The sequence below is a fragment of the Nomia melanderi genome, chromosome 11, assembly GCF_051020985.1.
Source record: "Nomia melanderi isolate GNS246 chromosome 11, iyNomMela1, whole genome shotgun sequence".
Taxonomy (NCBI): domain Eukaryota; kingdom Metazoa; phylum Arthropoda; class Insecta; order Hymenoptera; family Halictidae; genus Nomia; species Nomia melanderi.
Genome location: NC_135009.1, coordinates 1658690 through 1685062, shown reverse-complemented (window position 1 = coordinate 1685062; position 26373 = coordinate 1658690). Strand labels below are relative to the sequence as shown.

The 26373-nt window shown below is 32.6% G+C and overlaps 1 protein-coding gene and 1 long non-coding RNA gene across 21 annotated transcripts in view; one reads left to right on the top strand and one right to left on the bottom strand.

Annotated features, from left to right (window-relative positions):
* Positions 1-26373, top strand: part of LOC116435176 (uncharacterized) — a 384264-nt gene that overhangs the window by 214233 nt on the left and 143658 nt on the right. The window lies entirely within an intron of this gene.
* The window catches only part of LOC143175111 (uncharacterized), an 83445-nt gene that overhangs the window by 40055 nt on the left and 17017 nt on the right, over positions 1-26373 (bottom strand). The window lies entirely within an intron of this gene.

Here is a 26373-nt window from a genome sequence, read left to right as displayed (position 1 = left end):
TCCAAATAAAGTTTCATATATACACATGTATCACTTGATTAACTAATTCCCAATTCAAAGAAGTTCTTGTAATTTCAATTTAAGTGCAACAGTCTCCTGTCTATATGCTGGCAGTTATTATGAAGTATATTAAATATCGTTCAAAGTATCCTATATTTACGATTGCATGCTTGTGATTATCAGTAAACGTGGCAACTATCCGTAACAAAGAAACTTAGCACGGTTTGTATCAGAAAAATTTAGTGGGAACTGACTGTTTGCACACGAAAAAATATTCTTCTCAAAATCGACCAGCATGTCGTGCGTCTCAGAAATTTAATAACGTCCTTGGAGGAAATGGCAGCTTCGACACGGAAACCAGAGAATAAAATACTGGGAAACGTGAGTAACGTTAGCGCTGTTCCTGCTGTTGTGGATTACAATCCGTACACCAGTGCAGAACAAGCGTCTCGCGATTCGGGTATTTGTAAAACAAGTAAATGCAATATAAATTCTTCACTAACGGGGGTTCTAGTTTCATCATTTTTCAGGTTTATGTGCGAAACATTTTGAAAACACTGTGCAGTTTCATGGTGGTTTTATGTTTTTTAATAGAAATATATTACGAATTCTTATTACTAAATTTAGATAGTAAACACCGTTTTTAAGACTAAACGTACCGACACTTTATAATAACCTATTTCTACCGTAACCAGTTAAATAATTTGTTATAAAATATAGGTAAACAAGTTAGATGATAAATTGTTCTTAACAGAAACATAAACGAAAGGAAAAAGAAAATATAAGAATTTTTTTTAAATGCGCATTTTTTTAAGGTGGTCACATTAACAAAAAAGTCATTAGCGACTACCAACGTTTGGATACATTACTTATTCCTTAATAGCACTTAATACATAATACAAGATTTTCAGAATAGATATAACTCGATTATAATGAACTCGGGAAGTTAATTTATCTGAAAAACTTAAGGGCATTCTGGATACTGGTTGGCTCACTCAGGTTCGTTTTCATATTTGATTTAATGTTACAGTTGCTTCATCTGGAGGTAAACGGGGGATAATTTGTTAGAATCTGTAATTAGGATGAGGTTAACCAGTTAACTGCGTTCAACGAGTATACGCGCCATCTTAAAATCAAAATGATACTAATTCTTTCAACGATCAATTTTTATTTTTTCAGATAAACATGTAATTCTTCTTTATTTTGCTTCAGTTTTTCGTTAGAATATATTATAGGTGAATTTGGCTTGCGTTTAACGAGTATACGCATCATTATTTGATTTCATTGCCAGCATTATCAGGAATTTTTTAAATTAAATCCGGCAGTTAACATGTTAAATAGTTGAAAGAAAATGCAAAATTTTCAATAAAATTTTAATACTGGTCATTTGACTAGTCGCCGTACGTTTAGTGTTAACGATAAAATATTTATGTAGTGGATATTGGATACTATTAGGCGGAAGATGATTTCTTATACAAGAATAAGTAAATAAATTTTACAAAGTACCATTTATAGAGCAATTTTAAGGAGGAAAATTGTTTTCTCCGGCGCATTGTTTTCGTGAATATTTATTTCTGCGGATTACATCAATTTACCTACATACCTTAGAATTGTCGAGCTAGATTATAAGACATATTATAGGTTTATTTATGTATATAAGTATTTACATAGCTAACGATCGTTAAACGACAATACCAATCGTTCTGTGCACAACGCCTGCGAGTCTTTCTCAGATGCATAATTCACGTGGCATTAGAAATGCGAATGAATTAGTACAAAGTAAGTTCTAGTTACGCTTTAAATTTGAAAAAACTTGAACACGCCAAAAAAAGTACTAGTATGCTTACACGCATCACGAAACGAGCGCAACTTTACGTGCAAGATTAAGAATATCAATTTCAAAAATTCTAGTATCCTTATTTGTTTATGTAAAAATTCTTGCGATAAATTATACCATAATGCACACACGAATGTAAATCAAATAGAAATTGTAGTTATGATAGGATAAGTCGCTTCAGATCGATATTATTCGGCAATATTTCTATCTGTTTGAATATTTGTGGTATACAAGTTATACGGCTTTTAAACATACTAACTACTGTAACGTATACATTACATAGAAACTTAACCCCCTGTAGGCCCATCTAACTTTGAAATCACATATCAGTATATTGGTATCCTGTTGATTTATTTCATTTTGCACTCAAAGTGATGAATAAAATTAATTAACTATCTGCACCATGAATCTTATTCACTATTATACGGCAAGGAATTACAGTCAAATAGTCCCATCCACTTTCACACGTGTTTTCGGTATTGATCGAAATAATCTCAAAACCAATCTACGAAATGCTATACATAAAGGGCTATGATAGTATCGAAAATGAAGGCAAGCAACGCAAGTAAGACATTTCTCTTGCCCCCATGCTATCTTGCCAGTCAACTTGTCATCGAAACACAGCAGTTGCAGATAAGATGTTGCATTAGTAGCCCTCCAATGGCAATCTCAAAATCAGTGATGAACAATATATAACAAAGCAGGTTCTTCTTTTAACCTCTAAAGAAAATGGAGATGCAAATTATGTTCACTTAAATGATATCTGTGTTTGTCTCTTCGTACATTAGTCTTCTATTAATCCTCGCATCACCAACGGTGTGCTTTGTATCCGCTACATAATATTTTCTATGTTTTGTAAACTAAACAATGTGGTTAACATTCTGATAAACGTTACTGTTGTAATTTTAATTTTTTTTCTAGTGAACTCAAGTAATTCGTGTTTCAAAAAATACCTTAGCAATACGAGGATTCTTGATGGGAACCTCTTTACTATAGCACGTAAAGAGATCTAATTATACATTACATGTAAAGATATCTTTTACACAAGTAAGACACATATATAAATATTCGTAACGTAACAGTAAATAGCTTTCATACCTAATCAAACCCTAATTGCTACTATCTTAGGATCGATCAGTGTGAGGATAGAATTATATTCACTGCGTGAGTTTTTACATAGTCGAGCTGACGATGGTCACGGTGCTAGTTGCTACGACAGATCGATGGTTAATGGCTACCCCAGGAGAAGGATTACATAGTCTTAGCGATTCTGCGATGTCATCCATCTTTCTTGTAGGCGTGTCTCTGTGTTGTCGTTCCTGATTCCAGTAGTTTCCACCAGTTTGCTGCGTTTTCCTTTCGCAGTCACCACTTTCGGTGATTTTAACAGAGATTGAGAGAAAAGGTGTGAATTGGAAAGGTGAACGGAGCGTTTAGTCATGGGTCTATTAGTGGAGTCATTAGTAAAGCTTCCTAATTGACCGTGCCCTATGTGCAACGATGATCAATGGAAGATTAATTCTTATGCATTAGTCCAGTCAATCCAACACGAATTAGATATTTAAATTTTTCTGAATATCTTTAGATAATTGTTAAGTTTTATATAATTTTTATATAATGTATACATTAATAATAATTATTGCATATTAATTTATGCATTTCATAGAATTGTTATGCACTTCAGTATTACTATAAGTTATCATATTTTGAAAACTTGGAAAAGTGTATGAACAGAATTATTATATCAACGAAACATGAGGGTTAATGACATTGTAATCGTAAGTCGCTGACTTTACTTACAAAGGGTTGAGAGAAAAGCACTAGGTTTGTAACTCTCTGGTGATGATTACAAAATGCAACTATTGTGATGTTTAAACGAAAAAAATTGTAGTGATAAAAAATGTTTATAAATTATTCTATTCTATCGCAAAAGTAGATTACATGTTTCAGATTCAATAATATGTGAAGAAATATGAAGGTTTACACAGTGACAAAATTTACACAGACTTCTTCAAGTTGATCATTAATAGCGATGGAACTTTAATACACGATATGCTATACTTAAGAGTGAATAAGACTGTATTTTATTGATAGACAAGCATGTATACGATTAACTTTTCATTTCCTGTTGAAAATTTAGAAAAATTAAATATACTACAATCCGCCATTCTCTAATGGGAATTCTAGTATACTTCCAGAAAAACTTCCACGTGTGTTACATTCTTGAACCGATTACACATTGAATCACAAAAATGATTTCACTAATATCAATATAGATAATAATGTATTTAAGTATGTACGGCGTACACTTTTCGAGTGACAGAAAGGAATGTTACACATAGATACTATTTAAAAAACTTAATGTTCATGTTTTAATAATAAAACAAAAGAACACAAATTACATTATTTTCACGTGGGTACAGTATTTCTCCTGAATGTAGCCGTTGCGATACGATATAATATTCGTTTCAAACGTACTATACATCAAACAGTTTGCAAGTAATTACTTTATACAGAGTGTCTCAACAAATTAATAAAAAGTCCGAATAACTCTACTAGTATATTTGATAAGTCATTATAAATAAATAAGGTCTTTTGAATTATGAGTTTTTGATTCATTTATTTCGTGTTTTCTTAAAAAATGGATTCTATATTCATATAATTACTTATATAAAATGGACTAATAATTTTTTATTTGTCATACGTTTCTTACTTTTTTTACTCGTATAATCTAAAAAAGGTGTTCAAAATAACGACCTGCTCTTTTTGAACATAAATATAAATGTTTATTCGAAATTTTAATGATCATTGCTTCTCCCTACTAATATATTTCATTTCATTTTTGTCACTGGTATTTTTTAAAGTAAATCTAAAAGATCTCAAAAACAAATCAACGAAGACCCACAGTATCTATAGGTGATATTTTTCACTTTGGTAGACAAGACGTACTATGAGTAAAGATATTAGGTTTCCTTCTGGAACATCCTATATATAAAACACACTAATAACATCATGGTTGTAACAATTTGGCTACATATTAAGTACCCCTCCATAACCATGTTACCGTGTCAGAAGCAAACTTAGGAACTATTAGTGGCACGTGTTGTGTATCGTACACTTCGAATATGTATGAAACATTTTCCTAATTCCCACGTGAAGTACAATACAAAGAAAGTACTAGAGCGGCAGGATAGGTATTAAGTTCACCACGTACAAAAAATTATGCAAATAATTATATTACACGAGAATAAATTATACGTGCACGATTATAATCGATAATTATAATCAGATACATGTTAGATATGTATAAAACGTTGAAGAATTAAAACAACACCTATTAAATTATAAAATATTGATTTTAAGAATGTACATGGAATTCTGTATTCAAATATCATATTGGCTGTTGTATATTGTATGAGTTATATTTTATGCATAATACACTATTGCGTGCGTAATGCAGAAAAATTAATTACTATAATGCAAATAGAATAAAATTTTATAACGAATGACGTCGCACACGATTATGTTATATTTAACTTATAAAAGGTGAACGTATCTGATAAATGCATAGTTACATGAGAATGAAAATGTATTATTATGCATTTTTCCTTTTAAATGTGTGGTACTAAATATAGACATACAGGTTCTACATTTTTTTTATTCACTTGCAGATATTATTAAATATATACATACATTAAATATATACTTTTCAATCTTTGCATTCATGTATTTATTAATAACTGAACCGTTAATGTACATTAGTTCGTGTATCAGCCGATATAATATATTTTGAAACGGTTCCTTCACCATCTTTCACAAAACGATGTATACTTTAAATAAACTATATTTAATTAACTCATTGTTATAACTAGATGATATCAATTTAATAAACTATAGTCATAGATGGAAATATTTTTAACAGGATAGACTTCAATTTAACAAGATTCAAAAAAATTTAAACAGATCGATATAAATAAAAAAAACGTTATCGATTACAAACAAGGAATAAATGTTTTGAATTTCGGTGCGTGTTTTGAATATTTCTAACAATCTTATTTCACAAATTCATTTCTTTGTTCTATAAACATTTTAATTAGTCTTACAACATTAGTTTTAGTTTCCTCTCAGATTCCCTTTGATTGATTTTTTTTCTCAGCTGCTCCTTCCGAGCTAAACTTTTAAATGAACCAAGTATATGTATTTGGAAATATACATAGTTCATAAAGGCAATCAAACAATCTCTTCATAATAAAAAGAAATAATAAACTCGAAACCATAGGAGTGGAATTTAAAAGTTACTATTATTATATGTTACTCGAATTGCACTAACAATTCTAATCAGTTCTTTGGTATTATTCTTATGGTTTACCTTGTTAAATGATTCCTGCTACTTCATAATTATTTGAGAAGTGGATTTAAATAAAATAAGTGTTTATATGAATATTTTCATTATTTGTGAATATTTAATTCATTTTTGACATTATGTCCACGTCTATGAAACTTCAATACAGTATTTTGCATTCGTAGTGCCCTTTAATAACTTTAGAACACTCTGAATATTTTATATTGACTAAAACGATCCTGTTCTGTATGAGGTCTTCAATTTAAATAATTAAGTGATACACAGAAAATTGTGTACATATCTACTTATCTGATACTTGTGTGTAGTTCTTATTTATGTACATAGCCACTGTCAGTTTGTAAACTGTCTAACAGACAAATATTTTTTGTTATTATTTTCCTCGTTACGTAGGATGAATCATCAAAACGAAGACTCCCAAATATACTCATTATTATTGCAATAAAATCAACCAAGTGACCAAGGAAGAATGTATATATAAGTATATATATATATATACTTATTTACTATACCTTATTATACCGCAGAGCGTGTTTTAAAAAGGACCTGTTTAACCCTTTCGCCCCTAAATATATATGTCTGTTTAATATGAATTCTGTGAAAACAGATGTACGGCTGCGCACTAATCATCCAAAGCACATGTACTGACAGCTGGTTAGCACTTCAGTTGTCAGCCATAAGCAAACATCCTCGTGTGGTGTTAATTTTCCTGTACCTAGGCATTTTCTAGCTTTCCGGTAATTTAAAATGTTCGTGATACCTATGTGTGCCATTCGGGATGAAAAGATTAAAATGCTAAGAAGAAGAGAGTCTTTATTATATAATAAGTATACACACAATATAATATTTTACTTATTTGTACAGTACATTATAACCAAGAACGATTATTAGACATTCTAAGTGTGCATCTATCGAGATTTCAATTGATTTACAATTCAGTTTGCGTATTGCTAAATTCACTTCTTTAATAATTTCTCAATGAAATATCTGTTATCTTTTTGGTAATTGCTAAAAGAAGACATTAGTAGTTTTAATGTTAATAACCAATCAAAATGATTGCTTGATTAAGAGAGCTCTGAATTGGAATACTTGGCGATTTGTGACCGCTTTTATATTATCGTTTGGTTCATGGTTACTTACTCATGGATGGTATTTCAGAAGAACGCAAAAGTTTACGTGCCTACGTGACATTTAGCGATGTGTCACAGGATGGATTTATAAAAGTAGTTTACATTGCAGCCCGGTCTTTTGTAGCCTTTGCGACGACGCAGACGCCTCAATTCGTTCTTTTTCGGAAGGTTATTCAACAATTTACAGTTTGCCATGAGATAAAGAAATAATTTAAGTGTCAGAAATACAGCTTGAGGAACTTAGAATCCACTACTGTAGTTATCTCGTTTAATTGTTTAATCGAAAGGTAAAAAAATGCTTTAAACATCTATGTAACATTAAAACTTTTTCACTGAACATCTTTCCAATGCTTTTACTCGAAAAATAATTCAGGCATTGCTCTGCAGTCGATATCAAACTACATCGAGGACTTATTAGACCTATGTCATGCGATATCAACTCGACACAAATTCTTTATTTATGAAAAACATTTCTGTCTCGTTTTACCTGACTGGTCCGTTTTACCCTACTTTCCCCTAGTACACCATCATCGATCGTAATGATTTTAAAATATATTGTTGAAGCCATAGTTCTGATAAACTTTTTTCTATGTATATTACTAGCAGTTGGCTTTAGTTTCTCGAACTGATTGCGAAAAACTTTTGCTACCACTACATTGAATTCTATATAGATACGCGTGTCTGTGAGACGGCCAGAAGCATAGCAACATGGTAGTCGTTTCGGCCTTCAATTTTCTTGAATTTCACGTATGTACTCTCCTCCACAAAAGTTTCACCCCAGGAATTATAAAACAAAAGCGTGGGCGAGAGAGGTGCTTTGCTTCTGCCCGTGCATCCTCGCCCTGTGAAAAAAACTGGATCCACTTATATCAGTCTTTATTACCTAATTAAAATTCATTTCTATATGTATGAAAGATCGTACGAAACTACCGAGAAAAACTTCTGTTGGCCACCAAAGCGACGTACATGCATCTATACTTGCGGCTGTTTCACAGATATGTTGATATAAGTATTATACTGGCAGTAAAAATTTCTTACGACTATCCTAGAAACTGAAGCCGACCACCACCAATATGTACAGAAAAATGTTCAGAATCACGCCCTCAACAATATATTTTAACACATTCGCGACCGCCGACCTGAATTCATGTCTCTTTAAATATTTTCTTTCAAAATATTTGATTCTTCCGCTCTTTTTCATTTGCGACTCCTCTGACGGAAAGTTCTTCATTTCAGATAAGATGTTATAAGACTAATACTTTAAAACAAATTTCCTAATTTTTGTCTTTGTTTTAATGTCAAAAGTTTCCGGAAATTTGCTTAAGATTTTCTTCATATTCACCGATAATAAGTATTAGAAAAGCGAAAAATTTGTCGGTAGCGAATATGTTAAAATCATCAAACTCAATGAAGGTGTAGCTATAGAAAGTTGACCTAAAAATTTGTTTAATGTAAAATTTATTCTCCAACATAATCTATAATGTGGTTTTACCTTTTTTATAAATATTCAATGTATCTCTTCCAAAATTCAAGTGCGTAAAATTAAAAACTCCGCATTATTGGTGGGATGACTCAATATTTTGAGGCGTAATTGCAACATTTATTAGTAAAAATTGGAGTATTGTTGCTACAGGGAAATGCAATACTGATGGGATAGAGAAAGAGGTCCTGAAATGTATGACACCGGGACTATTCATCATTGATCTGGTCCTCGAGAATATTTCCGCTTAAGAAAACTGGTCTGGTCACTACTTAGAATGGTCAGGAATTGTTATGGCCAAGAATGCATCCTTTGACTAAACTTTGTTATGCTTCAACAGTTTTGAAATAGTTCGTTGGAATCGCTTACATAAATTTAGTCAGGTTAGGTTTCCGTTTTCAACGAGAAATCAGTTGCACAGAGTACGAAGTTTCTCAAGCTCATATTTAACAGTATCAGTATGGTGAGTCATTTGCTAGCGCAAGTTTAGATTTTAATGTTTTACAACACATCGCTAGCAATAGTAGATGGATACATATATCTTAGGTAACATAAACTCATACACGAAGTAAATCGAGTAACGTTAAGAAGGAGAACACTCTTGAGAAATTTCACGCTCAGTCGGGAAGCAAACTGTTCCTCCGGGGCTCAATGAGGGTGAGTGCCTCGGGCACGATGACTTATCGCGAGCGGCTGCAACGGCCAATAATAAAGTTTCGAACTTCGCATACTAACGACAATCTCGTATTTCTACACTTTGTTATGGTATTACAGAAACGCAGGGAATCTATTTACCATTTGGAATGCAATAACGAGTTACATTTTTGTTGTGATAATATTTATTTCTTTGTTCGTGTAGGCATTTGAGTTTATTTTATTATAATCACGTTGGCACTAATGTGATTAACATTAGCGAAAACAAGTAGTTAAATATATAATTAATCACTAAATAGTGTTTCAAATTTTAAAGTCATGACTCTTCATTAAGATGACTTTACACTCTGTTTTTATAGTATTGCTGTCATGATTTTCCCTTGTCCGATCGATTTCAAATTTTAAATAAATTATTTTTTCATCCAGTGTCATTATTCTAAGGGATTTGAATTTAAAAAAATGTTCAAATTTAATTTTTATGCCAACGTATTTCAAGGACATTAAAATCGCGGCAGGAATCATTAATCTATATGATCACCACATGTGAATCTTTTTTGTATCATTTCTTTCTTTGCATGCGGAAGTGTACTCTTAAAATATTTATTTTTGACTGATATATGTCAATCAAAACTATGATAAATTGAAGTAGGTTCTTAAGCCACCCCCTGCAATGCAATTTTGCATTTCCAAAGGAATACATGTATAGAAATTTGTATTCTGTACATGAGTAAAGAAACACAATTTAATACGAAAAATTCATCTTTATTCTTCAACCTAACATTTCATAAAACTAAAAATACCAAACATATTTATGTGTTTCCACTTAATTGACACACTGTACCTCTAATTTGAATAACATGGCCCCGAAGCGATACATCGATGTCGTTTCTATACAAATGATGTGGCACCGAATGTGATCAATATATATTCTCATAGAGTTTTCATTTGGCTAAACTATCACTTATTAAAGTTTTCTAGACGAATTATTATATGATATAAATTATTTCTAGTCGAATAACAAAATATCTACATAAATAGTAGAACATTTGGATATTAAAGGATGCAGATAATGAATACGTATACTAAATTAAACGGCTGTATGTTTTAAATTAATCGCAATGCATAAATGTTATCGGTGTTAGCGACCGACGCTAACACGGTTTATGGCACGGACGTGCGTGAAGGGCTATTTTAGAGATTTAGGATTTTTAGGTTTTTAGTAAGCATGCGTTTTTAGAGTGTACTATACTGCCTGGCGAGAGAAGGCGATTTATGAGTTAAAAACTGCGAGTTTTAGAAAGTCGCTTCTCTCGTCCCTCAATAGCCGTGGCCGTGCCATAAACAGGGAAATTCCGAAGGGTAGTTGGACACGTGCATGTAACGGTAAGGATACCGAACGTCCGCTACCTGGACGAATTTCCACCGGCGTTGTCTTCGCCCCCACACGAGCACCGCGGCACCCCTTCCCAAGTGAGCGCGCTAAGGGCGCAAGGAAGAGTGTGTGCGCTAAGTTAGGTCCGCTGATTGGTGACTGCCAAAATGAGAAGAAACCAATCAGCGAACAATTTAGAAAATAGGGTCTTGGCGATCAAGAGCGAAGATCGCCAAAGTCAGTCGCTCAAGCACGAGCAGTTAGTTAGCAAATACCGGAACAAGACAGTATCTTAGACCATTAGCAATCTTAGTGCCCTTTAGAAACCTGAAGACAAGTCAGGGAAACCAAGTGTAGTTTATTAAGTGAATGGTGAGCCAATTAAGTGAGCGGGTTAAACATTCTAGTCCTTCGAGGTTATAACTAAAACCCAGGTCAGAGTGCATTTGGACGTACGCGTGTACACCGTGCGCTAACAATCGGATAAATTAAAAGAAATACTCTCAAAGTTTAGCATTTCAAAGGAATGCTTCTTTGTACAAAGGAAGTATAAAACCTAATTACCTTCCTTTCTCACTCATAGCTCCTTTGTTTCATTTGTCTTCTCTCGCAGATTTTCATTTCATTAGCTTGGGATCTCTGTTTCATTCCTATTAGCTTTGAAACGAATAATGGGGTTAAGTGAACGTAAAACGAGAGTAGAACGAAGAAACACAGCCAAAAAGCATTTTGACTTTTATACGTTTGTCTTAAATGCAGAAGAGGTAAAAATCTTATATAGCCATTTTCTTTCGACGCATTCTTTAAAAAATAATGCCTCTACTGAACTCAAAATTATTTTCTAATCTGTAAAATTATCTTCTATCAATATTCAACTTACAAATGACAATATATAATCATTACAAAATGTTTTAAGTGAGAAGAAAACATACTTTCCTGATATTTTACAACCGGTAAATTTAAAATACTCTTATTCTCTTATCCTTTATCTTCTCAGAGTCAATACAAGAAAAAGCTACAAAAAGAAGTGGTACTGTAGAGAAATGAGATTAATGTAAAAAAGGAAGAAGTAAGATCATAATTTAAAAAGAAGTAAAGATATGACTGAAAAGCTTATTAAAAGAAGAACAAAGAGAAAAAGAGAGAAGTAGGAAAAGAGTGAAGGAAAAAGGGAGTAGAGTAGTAAAAAGCAGAGGGTATGAATGGAAAATGTTAAGAGGTGAAGAAAGTGTGAAGTTGTAGAAACAACCGAGGGAGAGTGTATTAACAGCAAGAAGAAAACTAAATATAAAAGAAATAAGAAAAGAAGGAAAACAGTGTTAAGTGGGAGAACATAAGAAAAGATATAATGGAAAGAAAATGACATAAACCATTAAAGATATCTCGAAAATGAAAACAGGAGGAATGGAAAAAAATAGACAGGGGAAGGAAAAGTTTAAATTTATGTTTTAAGTGCCACATCTTTCACAAATAAGAGATGCATAACTTTACACAGGAATTCTGTTTCCAAAAGATGAGTTTTATTTGCTCACATTCTTATACCTTTCTTCTATATACGTGGAATACAATAATGAAATTCTGCTTTTTAAACACAATGAATATATGTTACTCCACATAATTAAAGAATAACTACATTGTGATAGACAAATTACTGATATTTGAACACATAACTTTATGTTAAAAAGGGGTGCAACATTTTTCCTGAGCCCGTTATAAACCGTGAAGCTCTTACTGTTGCTGTTCGTAAGCCATTTTTCCCTGCAATTTTCTTACCTGATGTAACAAGTGGGAAAGTAACCATACCTTTTTATTTTCAAAATTTTACTCAAACTGTGACATTTAAAGTGCTAGCGAGATTGCCCTTTAGAATATATATAACAAAAGTAAGTAAAAACGGAGTTAAAAGGTAAACAAGACTATAACATTGTAGTTTATGTAAATATGTAAATAAAGAATTACTGGTTGAAGGTATCGAAGGAAAGGTTGGAGGAATTGGAGATATAGAAAGATAAAGAGCATAGAGAAAAATCTTTGAACAGAAAGAAAAGATGAAGGAACAGATAAGATAAAACAGACGTTTAATATAAAACGAAGAGAAAGTGGAAAAGAATATAGTTAGAAACATCTGAGGGGGGGGGGGGGGGGGTCGAAAAAGGAAATGTAGAAGATTTTTAATGAAAAATTAAACTTAAACATAAGGCTAAAACGTTACTGAAAAAATTGAAATACACCAAGAAGAGAAGTTCAAACTGAGTATTTACGACTTTCGAATCAGAATAAATACGAGGGGAGGGTAATGGAAAGATAGATTGAAAGGAAGAATGGAGAGAATAGGATTATTTACGATGTCTCACGTGGAAGCGAAGGAGAATGCAATTTAGATTGAGAAGGATAACGGAAAAAGACGAGATAGGTGAAACCAAGTACGGTGAAATATAGGAGGATAAATGCAGTAAATGGTGTAAATGAAATAAGCAGATAAAGATGTTGAGGGGATCTTCTGCCGTAAAAGCAAAGTCACAAAATAAAAGAAATGTTTTTGTTAAACATTTGAATATAAATATTTGCCGAAATCTTCTTGAAATATTTTTTTTAAATTAATCGAACGAATATATTTAAACTTTTTATTTCAATTTCTATACATCTTTAGTGTTATAAAACAATGCTCTAAAAATACCAAATTATTTGTTATTATCAGTGTTAGCGAATATAGAATTCGCATTCAAGCATGTGTTTTTTTTTGCACTTGCTCCATGCTTTGTGACGCTTTTCTTTCTTACAAATCAATAAATCAATTTATTACTTCTTGTGGCTTTAACTGGCTAAAGAAATCGTTGTCTTATTGAGATAATTTCTAGTTTACAGCACAAGTATGTAAGGTATGTAAGAGCCGACTTTTGCGCGTAGCGCGGCGTCCTTTTTTGTTGGGATCCGATACAGAGCGCTTGGAAATTGGGATGCACGTGCGGAAGCGAATTCCCGAAATCGGCACGCCGCGCTCTTTTATCGAGGACCAACTAGACACGTGCGGTGTTCTACAAGGCGCAAGTGTTAATTCCCGAAAACGTCGCGGCATAGTTCTTCTGTCGGAAACCGACACACAGCGCTCGAAAATTGGAACACACGTGTGGAAACGGTTTCGTAGAATTGTTTACGCGATCCTGAACGCAAGAGCGTTTGAAAAAATTTTCGATCGCCACGCATTCCAGAGTCGATGTCAGTTACGTTCCGTTGAAGACCAGCCCAGCCATGGTAATAAACTAAATAATTATCACGATGTATATTTTCATTCGAGAAAAACGTGACTGTTAAGTAGAGAAAAATAAATAAAAACAATCGTCAATTAGAGAAGAAGAAACAAAAATCTGATCGTGGATCAGAAATTATATTTTCAAAATGATAACAATATCTGCTGAAACGAATGGCCTGTTAGCGTATGATGAACACGGCTACCGTTATCACTTCGAAAACTTTACTAATATCCTATGAAGTTTATGAAAATGAACATTCAGTATGAAATAAGAAATCGCGCAATAAATATCAACTTTGAAAAGGTACTAAGATCCTCTTCAATATTGTACATACTTCAAAAGTTTACAGTTTCTTAAACTTTTTTTCATGGTTGTCACGGATTTCCTTTATTCGTATTATTTGAGTTTTCCTCAAACAGAAATCCTTTTATTTATTCTTTTTGCCATAGCGAAATATAACTTATTTACGATATAAAGGTTGGTCATTATTTAAAAATTTTTATTTATAAAAATGGTCTGTAATATTCAAATAATTTGATACGAAAATATTTCATGAACTTTACTTCACACCTTACAAAATTATCGATATTTTTCTGCTATTTTACACTCGTCATTTGTTTTTTATTGCTCCTCCTTCATAGTTGAAATTATTGATTCTTCCTATTTAATAATAAATTATACTAAACCGTCACGTGAAGAATAAATATTTTTTTATAAATAAACATTTCTGTACACGTATTACTATTACCCTTGAGTCCCAAAAAAATTGTTTAAATTAGCAAAATTTGTTTATTACGTTTTTAACTCTAGGAACAAAAGTTGTAATTATAAACATTCAAATTGTTATACTGTTTAAGATGTTGGCTAATGAGTTTCACAAAAAATGAACAATACAGAGGCATTTAAATTATTGCTGCAAAACTCATTTCAAATAATATAAAATTTGAAACAATGTTATAAAGGTAATAATATTTTATTGAGCAAAAGAGAAATATAAGACAGTGAAAAATAAAAATGATTATCATAGTGTAGCTGATTTTGATACATTGAAAAATGTATAAAGTTATGTTGTACTAATAGCATCCTGCTTTAGTTTTAATTTGGACTTTTTTCATTTTCATAATAAATCTTAATTTTCAACAGACTTTGTTTCTAAAATCTCCTTTGAAAACTTTGTGTTCTGTTTATTTGATGATCTGGAAGACTCCAAAGAGGTAGTAATGTTGAATTGAACTCGATCAAAATCGGTTGAGTTTGTTACAACTTGTATACAAAACCACATACAATATATAGTCCCAAGACTTAAAAGTTTAAATTATCACAGTATATGGTGGTCAAAAAGAAACGATTGTTAACGATACCTTACGAATTATCATGTTGTTATGGTACAAAGAAAGGAATGCAATGCAAATAGCAGGAAGTTACTACTAGATGTACACTCCCATGGAAAAAGATAGTACACGTGTGCTTCTGTAATTTCTCGCGTTATAATCATAGCATAGGGAAAGTGCAAATGGTACATAAAAAGAACCGTCTACTAATATGTAAATATACTAACATATTATATAAAAATATTATATAAATTTAAAATAGACAAATATGAAAATGATATAACTGTACCTGTGTTTAATAATGTCTGAGACCTTCATGGTTCTCAATTACTTCTATCATCCTTTTTGGTAAGGATTTATATAATACTTTAATTGAAGATTGTAATAAATTTTTCCATTCCTCTTTAATACAGATTTTTAAATTATTTAAATTTTTAAATTGTCTACCTTTTGCGTAGACAGCTTTTGATAATAATCCCCAACAGTTCTTAATTATATTAAGGGCCGGGGGGCATGCCGGCTATTCCAAAACAGAAATTTCCTCCTTTGAAAAATACTCATAAATAATTTTTGCCGTTCGTATGGCAGCATTACCTTGCTGAAATACAAATTTTGTACCCGCAATGCCTTATGCATACTTATCAATTTGGTTTTTAATTAATCTCAAATAACTTGCACTATTCATTTTTCCTTGTATAAAATTAATATCCGTTTTTCCTTTGTAACATATGCCATTCCAAATCATTATTTCACCTTCTTTCATGTGTCGTCTAATTTTGTTAATTGTTCTTTTCGAAGGTCATGATAATAGTATGCACTACTATCTGGACCATCCAGGCAAGACCGTTTTTCATCTGTAAACATTACATTCCTCCAGATTTTCCTCTAATGTGTGTGTTTTTCCGCACATTCAAGGCATGCTTCCTTATGCTTCTTTGTTAATCGTGGTTTGGCTTTTATTTTTGATCGGTTTATAATATTATTCATTTGCAGCACACGTCGAACATTTTGAATATTAGTATGTACACCAGCTTTGCAAGCAATTTCTCTTGCAGCACGAAGTATTGCTGTTGTGTCATAGTGTGATAGGGCTGCTGGCCTTCCAGTGTTTTCCCTTTTACCGTAGCTATCCGAATCTTTTAATACGTTATATATACCTTTTCTGCTTCAATTAATTTCTTTCGCAATTTTTGTAATCGTTACTTTTCGTTTTCTTAAAATAAGAATTGCATTTAGTTCACTATCAGACAATCTTTTACAACGATTCATCACGAAATGCGACAAATACCAATATCAAGAAGCACTAAACACTGACTGGCTACTTTAACTTCCTTAAACCTCGCGACATAATGAAGAAAATCAAAATAAACTTTGAATGTGCTATAATTTTGTCTCTATTTGTGAGTTTACATTTCTCCTTCCTGTACCATAATTATTGTATAACCAGAGAAATTAAAGATAGTACGAGTGTGCTATCTTTTTCTTTGGGAGTGTACATTCACCAACCCTCAGCAATGAGGAAGAGATTTCTGAGCATGTTACGATGAAATGTGGAACCAATACATATTTTATCTACGATAATCATCTTCACATCTCTCTTGTTTAATAAATGAAACCTGACTTTTTCAATTAAGGTACCAATAATTTTATATGAAATGTAAAATAAGTATTATTTTGATATGTACCAATTGGATATACAGTATCTGAAATTTCGATAAAATCACTTAGTACTTAATTGTACTCAAATTCATGAAAATTGTACGTTTGTTACTATTTGATTTATTGATATTCGAATGGTACGAAGAAAGCAAACTGATGCTTATAAAGACATGGGGTGCTCCAATATCACAATTGCAAAAAAAAATCAATTGTCCATAGGCAGTGGTAAACAATTACGTGAATTTGTATGTATATTATGGTCAACTTCATTTTACAGATGGCAATTAAAAAATGTCGAAAGGGACTACGTTCATTATTAATGTGGTGTGCGTATAAATAATAATAAGAAATTCGTAGAAAATTACGTCGTCACTCCATTGTCTATTGTTTTCACTCAGCCGACGAAAAAGCGAAAGTACAGTGGGCAAATGCTCGAAGGACCTCGCAGAAGAAGAACATTTTTGTTGCGTCATTAAAATACAATATTGTACCAATTATTTTATTTTTTAATATTACGTTCTTGTTTTAATAAATATTGTATTTTTTGTTTCGCTTTATTTTCTACATTAATAAGATCGGAAAGTAACGAAGCTAAAAATGTAGCTCAACTTCATCTGAATTGCAGCTGCCAATATCAACGAAGCGTGTATAGCTTTTAAAAACTTCTGGAGAATATCATTAGACAAAAATGTACATCAGCTCTGAAAGAGGGGCATAAACAGGTCTGACTCAATTTTGCACGGAAGTACACGTTCTGGATCAATGAATGAGAATCCGTTATATTTACAGATGAAAAATAATTTAATTTGAATGAGTCAGATGACTATTACTGCCACAATTTAAGAAACGAAAAAACGTGACAATGAGTCGCAATTTTGATGGTGGTTCTCTAATGATTTAAGCTGCTTTAAAACCTGCAGAAAAACTTCATTTTGTCATATTAGTCACAAAATGGAGAAACACAGAATTACTGGACATGCTTTTAATACCATACATAGAAGACCAAAAGATGACAATTTCATGTATTAACATGATAATTGCAGTGCACACATCAAAGCACACAAAACAATGATTACTTCAAAAAAGTATAAGAGTTTTATTATGCTCCGCTTATTTTCCTGATTGGAATCCTATAGAATATATACCCTTATTAAATTACGAAACGCAATGAACGAAGCGTGGAAGAGTATCGAAACAGACACACTGCGAAATTTAATATTGTCAATGCCAAGCTGTATTTTTAGTATTATTCGTACGATTGGTGGTTATACTAGGTATTAATATAGAAACAGACTAAAAACATAAGATAAAATCGTTTGACTCTTATACGCTTCATGTTATTCAAAAGTCATATAAAAGTGAATAATAATAAATAATAGTAAATAATAGTAAATACTAGTAAATAATAGTAAATAACAGTAAATAATAGTATTTAAATAATATGTATATTAAAGTGGAAACTAAATTCGTGACTATTGTTTGATGAATTAGAGGTGTTATTTACTAGAAATTACACAGTCGAAAATGGTATTATGTAACGATATACTTCCCATTTTGGTACAAGGTGACACGACAGGAAAACGGTTGTCTACATATTTCATATAAAATACTCTAAACAGTTGATGAATTAAGTTGGGAACATTTAAAAGCAGACGTACACATGCTGGTAACTCTCATAATATTCCAGGACTTAGCAGGTGACATCTACTACCACGTTTATACCTACATAAAGAAGTATGTTTGTACAAAGCATGCGAGGAAATTGCATGATATTTAATTTTTGATATACTAATGGTACACTGTATGAGGCAAGAGTAGAGAAGAGTATAAAATAACGAAAATCTGAATGTGTTCGTTTTCCGGCAGTATACAAATAGCAAGCAGGATTTAACGTGTATAATATACACAAAAATAATAAAAAAAAGTTCATATCAACGTATATCCCATCTGAGCTTGTTTAAAAGTTACAGCCATTTTTCTGTTTCAATAACCTACGACTTTTCCCTCATAGAAATGGCATGTTATTCACTTCATTGTCGGGTATACTTCTGGCTCGTAACGTATTAGAGATTTATCCAATGTTTCTGGATCTATCCAATTTTTCGAGTATCTACCATCAAGGAAAACCGTTGCGAATTATTCGAACATAAAAATAGCTGTAACTTTCAAATAAGGTAAAATAAGATCTATATTTATATGAATATTTTTTATTATTTTTGTGCCCTCCATTTATTCCTGAAGTGGGACCGAAGTGTTATAGCACATCCTATATATTTTTCCGCAAGTAGTAGTATAATGCAGTTTATTTCATTCCACAAATGAAAACTTCCATGACTCTTATGAAAAAGGTGTTACTTAACACTCATATCTCTATGAGTGTATGCTGTATTTCTACCAAACGAATCCATTTGTTACAGCATGGCATTTAGGAACATACGAACTACACGCCACTGGCATGCTTTTTTACCAGAATGTTTATTGCTGCCTTAGTTTATCCAGCATATAATTCAGACGATACTCCATGTGATTATCATTTGTCCATGTTGTCACGTTATTCAGGAACTGGAAAATTGTTCAAAAATTTATAAATAATGGTACATAATGTGGTAACATTCTACAAGATAAACATGCAATAATAATAACGGAATTAATAATTTTATGTTATATTTTCTTCATTTCTTAAGAACGTTTAAACTCATCTCTTTGCATATTTTGTCTCAAACATAACCAACTACTAGCGATTTGGTATTGATAAATTGTTGAATATATAACAAAATATCATTGATATAAACGACAGATATATCAATTGTATAACATTAACAAATTATGTTTAAGAGATGTTAATGTCACAAACTTAGTTGCTAACTTAATGATAAACACCATATCAAACACATATCGATTTTTTCTGTCACCTACATGTTTCATTCGTGTACGTGTATCGATTTCATTCTATATCGACTACTGGTTTATAGTCTACCTTCATGTACAAGTTCTTTTGCACCTTCCTCGATCACCTGCCACGGGTACCCTACCTACTTGCTTGACGTCGTGACTTTGCTTCTTCTCAGCAAGTCTAGAAATTGGTTTAGTTTCGATCTAATCGATCACAGAACTTTTTTTCCTCCCTTCGAAATGAGCAGGAACAAGTCATTGACTAGCATCTGATTCTCAAGTATCATGAACCATTAACTAAGTGCATAACACAGAAATGATGTTTCATGTTAAGTAAGGTGTGGAATAGTTTAACGACAACATAAAAAATTTTAATTATTTTCAGTTTTAACATAGATGTATTTATTTAAGTTGTTTGAAGGTATAAATAATAACTTCGATTATTGAACCTTTGTAATTATAACATAATGCTTAAGTTTAGTAACCGTTCAAGCTATAACTATAGCTCTTACTACGAAAATAGACGTCCTCCCAGATTTCAGTGACCTTGAAATACGTTTTCGATAGCATAATTGAATAATGTTTCCATAATAAAGATTGGCATTATTGAGGTTGGTTTTTCCACTTCTAACCGCAGTATTGCTTCATAATTACCACGAATTCTATTACATTGGAAGGATTTTTGGCAAATATAAACCAAAGGAAAGTGACTAATACCGATATTGTTATCTAATTAAACTCATTTCTATGAATTTTAAAGAATGATATCAATGAGTGACTCGTTCGGCAAGTTTAGCATTTGATCATACATCGCTTCTTGGTTTATATTTTCATTACATTAATTTACAACAATTTTTGTTACTTATCGTTACTTCTAAGATATCTAGGGAAACAAAAGTGTACATTCTTAAGTACCAATTACAACTTAAGAAAGTCGAAATTATTTAATTATGTAGGAATAATCTTAGGATACAACGATACGACTGATAATCTTTCTACGTGAATCGATAAACAACAAACTGCTCCCAAATTCAGTCACATTCTTCATTTATACTCGCATCTTTCATCTCATTCGCACACCTTCCAGAACATTCTTTCGTCACCATGTGCTGACTTCATGTACGTTTGGAGTATTCCAGTTTCATTAGACTGAACGTAGAAAAATCAATATTAGTAGAAATCAATATATTCTGGAATATTCCAAATTTGTTAAGGAAAATTTACATATATATTATATAATATTATATACTATATATTTGTAAACGTATATACTTTAACCTCAACAGTATGAACCGATTGTGCAATAGGATATTTCGATAAAATTTACCTACAGTGGTTCTGATTTCAACAAGAACGTTTACATTTCTCGCAAAAGATAGAAACTAGTATAAAATATTTTACCGAGATTGTGATGGAATTTATTTGACCTCGTGTGTAACTCAAGAAGCCCCGAGGGTCACATTTAAATTTTTAACTAGAGATATATATCCTTGCTGTATATTTTTCCAGCTGATATTAAAATGTTTCCAACACAGTCACCTACGCTTCGTGATGGAAATAAATTGTTCTTGAGATATGAATTGTCAAACATGATGTCTAGAACATCATCACACAATCTGCTCATAATGTACAGGGTGGTCTTAAATTAGACGACCACCACAACGATACAGTTTCTATTAGAGACAAGTTACCTAAATATGTATACCAATTTTGTTTATTAATAATTTTTTATAGAGTGATACATTTTAAAATAATTTAGTATGTGCAATAGACTTAACTGTATGTATGTGACGAACTCGTTAGATATATTAACTAATAAAAAAGTAATGAATTTATATTATGTCTATAAATTTAGAATATAAACTCTTAGTTTAACAATATATTATGAAATACTGAGTATTAGAAGAATCTAATGTGCACTGTACAATTCTTATAAAGAGAATTATTGTAAAAAATGTTTCATCTAAATCTAACTATAAATACAGCGTATTTATCTAATTTGAGAAAAAATTTACTTGGAGCGTCCCTTTCATGTGTATTAATCTTTACCAAAATCAATAGCGTACTTTCAATAACTGCATTAACAGATTATCAAGTCGTCAACATGTAACAAGAGTTTACAGAATCTGAAATTTAAGTAAAATCATTGATGAAAATATTGAATATTTACCACCTCAGATAAGAGCCTAGAGAAAGTTCAGAACTAGAGTAACGCCGTTTTCACGCGACGATTCCCAAATCACAATTCACGTAACTCGATACATAATGCACTACGCGACTCACGAATCATACACAAGTCATCTTATCGCTAGATACGGTTGGAAGCTTCAGAGTTTATTTTCAAGCAGGCTATTTCAAGTAGTACCGGTGCAGGGATGCATAGTATTTCGGTAAGCCAGGGATTCTTTTCGATGAGTGTTTGAAATGTAATGCATAAAATGCAGTTGACTGTGGATTTGTTACATTTTAACCTGCTAACTGTGGAATTTAGTTTAAAAAAACTCTCGTTTCCCACACAATAAAATCGAAAAATGAAGTGTGTATTTGTCAAACGCAGAAAGAATGAACCTAGGATATATTTTAATGAAAAATCAGCGCAAAACAAAGGAGAATTACATGTTTAGGTGAAAAAATAAATAATTCATCGTTGAAGGAATTAGTATCATTTCAAGCTTTAAGATGACGTGTATACTCATCAATCGCAGATAACTGGTTAAGAGCTTGTCTTAATTTTAGTCTTAATTAGTACTGATCTTAACCTCGACCTCAACGCGATCCAAGGATCGAGAATCTTGTCAGTTCCAGAGTCCAAATACTACCAAAAAATAATGGTTAATATATAACCGTTTATTTATTATTTTTCTCGTTGGTTATGAGCCGAGTGAAGGGTTATGTACCGACTCAGCTAGTATGTCCAGACTTCGATTCAGATAAGCAGACGGAGGAGGAAAAAGCAACCAACGCTTCAACTTATTTCTATTTAATTTATTTGTTTACATCTAACGCTTCGTTCTAAATACACGCGCTTATTATTAAAAGGGAGGGGCAATAAATGTGGGGCGCTACGCCAGCATACGAAGGCGGTCGGTTGAGACGCTCGGTGTGCTCAGCAATATCCGAGCATGGCACGTTCGGTTGCGCTTGGTAACGCTCGGTAACGCTCGGTGACGCTTGGAGATGTCCGAGACCAACGTATTTGGTTGTCGCGGTCGCAATCGGTGATGCTCAGCGATATCCAAGCTCGACGCATTCAACGGTCAAATGAGTTTTCGGCAGTTCAGCGGCTAGAAGCAGAGGGTTAGGGACAAGGTGGTACTCTCATGATCAGCGAGGGGCTGAGCCCATTCTGGGAGCGGAAAGCGAAGTGCCGATGCAGTTGACTACATAGGTGGGTGTCGAACTTCACATAACCATTCGAAGGATTGAGCAAATAGGAGGATACCCGTTGTAATTGTATCGTCTCGGAGGGCAAGCCCCTCCACGAGCAGGTCCGGCTGGTGATTATTGGAGCAAGGTGTTACTATTGTGTAGCTTTCCCGTTAGCTGGAACGACTACCAAGCTAAAAGTGCATATAGGCAAGAGGATTCTTCCATGCACGATGCTCGAACTGCCTCAGCTTTCGACGCATAGTCATTATTGACACGCGACAATAACAAAGGATGGAAGTGAGACCGAATACGACGGAGTGAGGCGGAACTACAGAGAATTTTTTTTTCTGTCGTTATGTCTCACTTCGTTGCATTCGGTCTTGTTTCCGTCTTTTGTTGTTGCCGCACCCCACTAATGACCATGCGTCGAAAGCCAACGCGGTCCGTTCATCGTGGATGGAAGAGTCCTCTCGCCTTTGTGCACTTTTATCTTGGTGGTCGATGTGGCTAACGTGAGAGCTGCACAGTACGTGAATCTCTCGACAATTGAGGTGTACTATTGAAAGATCACTTGATGTCTAGCGAGACGGCACAGAAGCAAGAGGGGTCTCTCGCTAAGGATTTTGTTCATGGTTTTGATTGGTCACTTGTCACCGTATTGTCCAATAGAAAATTAGTATGAAAAATGAGATGAGAAAAGATGAAAGCTGACCACAACCTCGCCATCAAGTGATGTACCACTGTACTTACCAAACCCTCGAAATATCGCGAATCGACTGTAATTACACTCGCGGGAAATTAATTTCTTTTGCAGTAGCACACAGTGAGTGAAAATTGTAAAAATCCGGACTAACTTCATATGTCTGTTATTTGTATGTCAATAATTACAACATATCTTGTTTTTAGAGATTTTGGGGTTGCAGAATCTGATTTTGGCATTAATTGTTTAGTAAGTTGAGAAAACAGAAACAATTTCTGTTTTTACAAGCTGTTATGAACATTTTTATACAGACATCTTCAATAGGTTCTAACAAATACTCTCATACGAAACTCATCGTGACCCAGCATGATCCTAGTACATATAAACGTACTTAAAGTGAAAAAACTGAATGAAATTGAGATTCACGAAAGGGTAGTTTTGAAAGGGTTGTAATAGGTCTATTTCTTTAAAATTACACGTACATATAGACAAAAGAATGCTCTTGAACGTTATATAATTAGATTTCAGATAATACTTATCCGTGATCAAAATATAGTAAAGCAAAGTACGTCAATTTCAAAGGAAATAGAATTCTTCTTCTGGAACAATCATTTTTCTGCATTTTCGAAGCTTTCTCAATTAATTTTTTATGACTTCCTGTAAATTTTAAGCACATCGCCAGTTACTATATAATTTTAGAACATGTGGTAAAAATTTTATGTCTTTTTAAGAAGGCTGAAAATTTTAATTTAGTCCGGGTTTTTACGATTTTGGCCCACTGTTTCGTGACTAAGAGATGTGTTCTGGTGTACCGGTTACGATGTTTCGGCGCCGCTAACCGTTACAAATAGATTTTAGTAAAAGTTGATGTATGTAATAGTTTATAATGTATTAACAATAGAACTACACAACCATGGGAAACAAAGAAATAATTAATTGCTAGTACTGTTCGGGTTTTATGTAACAATATGTCAGTTAATATGGTATCGGTCATTAATTACTAACAGAAAAAGTTTAAGTTGACAGCGTTAAGAATTTTTTTCAATTATGAATCTTTGATATTTTAAATTTTCAGCCAGACGAATAAAACTATATAAATGGGCGTTTTCTTCCTTGCTCCAAGTTCCATTTCAGTATATACTACCCTTCTTCCTAGTTTTTACTATCATCCTTGTCTTAGTCCCTATAAGACATACTTTGAGAGTATCCTTATTGTCAGTTTAAATCATAATAGCCCCTTCAGCTACTATATTCGTGATACTTATCTGGACACCTTGCGCGTTAAGATCTTGTTTATTATCAACCAATTTAGAAAAATGTTATTATTTTTGAGAGGATCCTTCTTCTTCCTTGAATAATTGCAAAACTACCATATATTTAAAAAAAAACTGTAACTTATTTGTTATTATATATTTACTATGAAAATGAATTCATTTTGCAGCGAGGAAAAAATCTGTGACAAGTTTTTACATTTTATAAAAAGCATTATTATTGTTTGTCGTCTTTTGTCATGGAATTTTTATAACATACCATTATTTTAACTATTTATTTTGTTATTTTGATAAGTAATTTTAGTATCGTCAATAATTTCTTATCGTATCTTACAATAACTATTTTTTAATTTGTCGAATTTCTAATAAGAAATTCGTAATTATTATCTTTAAAGAAATTAGATTGTACCACATCTGTTGACCCTCAAATATTCTGGGATAATTCTCAAGAGCAAATTTTATTCTCCTTCCTTTTAATCTATCATGCTGTATAAAAGACATTCGTGCAGGGTTTTTATTACAGTTCCGTTGTTTTATCGAAATATGCAGTAAAGTTTAAAAACAGGCATTTGTAACTTTTTACTGGGTTTTCTTTCCGAATGAAAATGACCTGTTCATTTAGTGCGCGACTTGGTGAATATTAAAACTCTGACATTATTGTAACGTAGCTTAATGTTTCATTCATATGCAACATCCATACTGGAAAAGCGACCTACCATGGAAATACATTTGTTTCTCGGCTCGTGGTGAAAGCATTCGGTTGGAAACATCGATGCCGCTGCTGCACATCTACAGAATTTTATATGAAGCGTACTGCCGTCTTTATTGACGTGTAAAACGTAACGCGAAATGTTTCGCCGTTTGCTACGATATCACGACCCACTATATCTAGCAAAAACGCACTTATACATTACACAAACGGCTTAAGGCACCGATTATTACGGCTTTAAAATGTTTCTAATAACGTTTCTAAATGTTTCTGGTAAAACAGAAGTTGAAAAATAAACGATAATAATAAATCTGAAGAATTTCGGAAGTTTTAAATGAAAAAAGTATTATATTTAGTC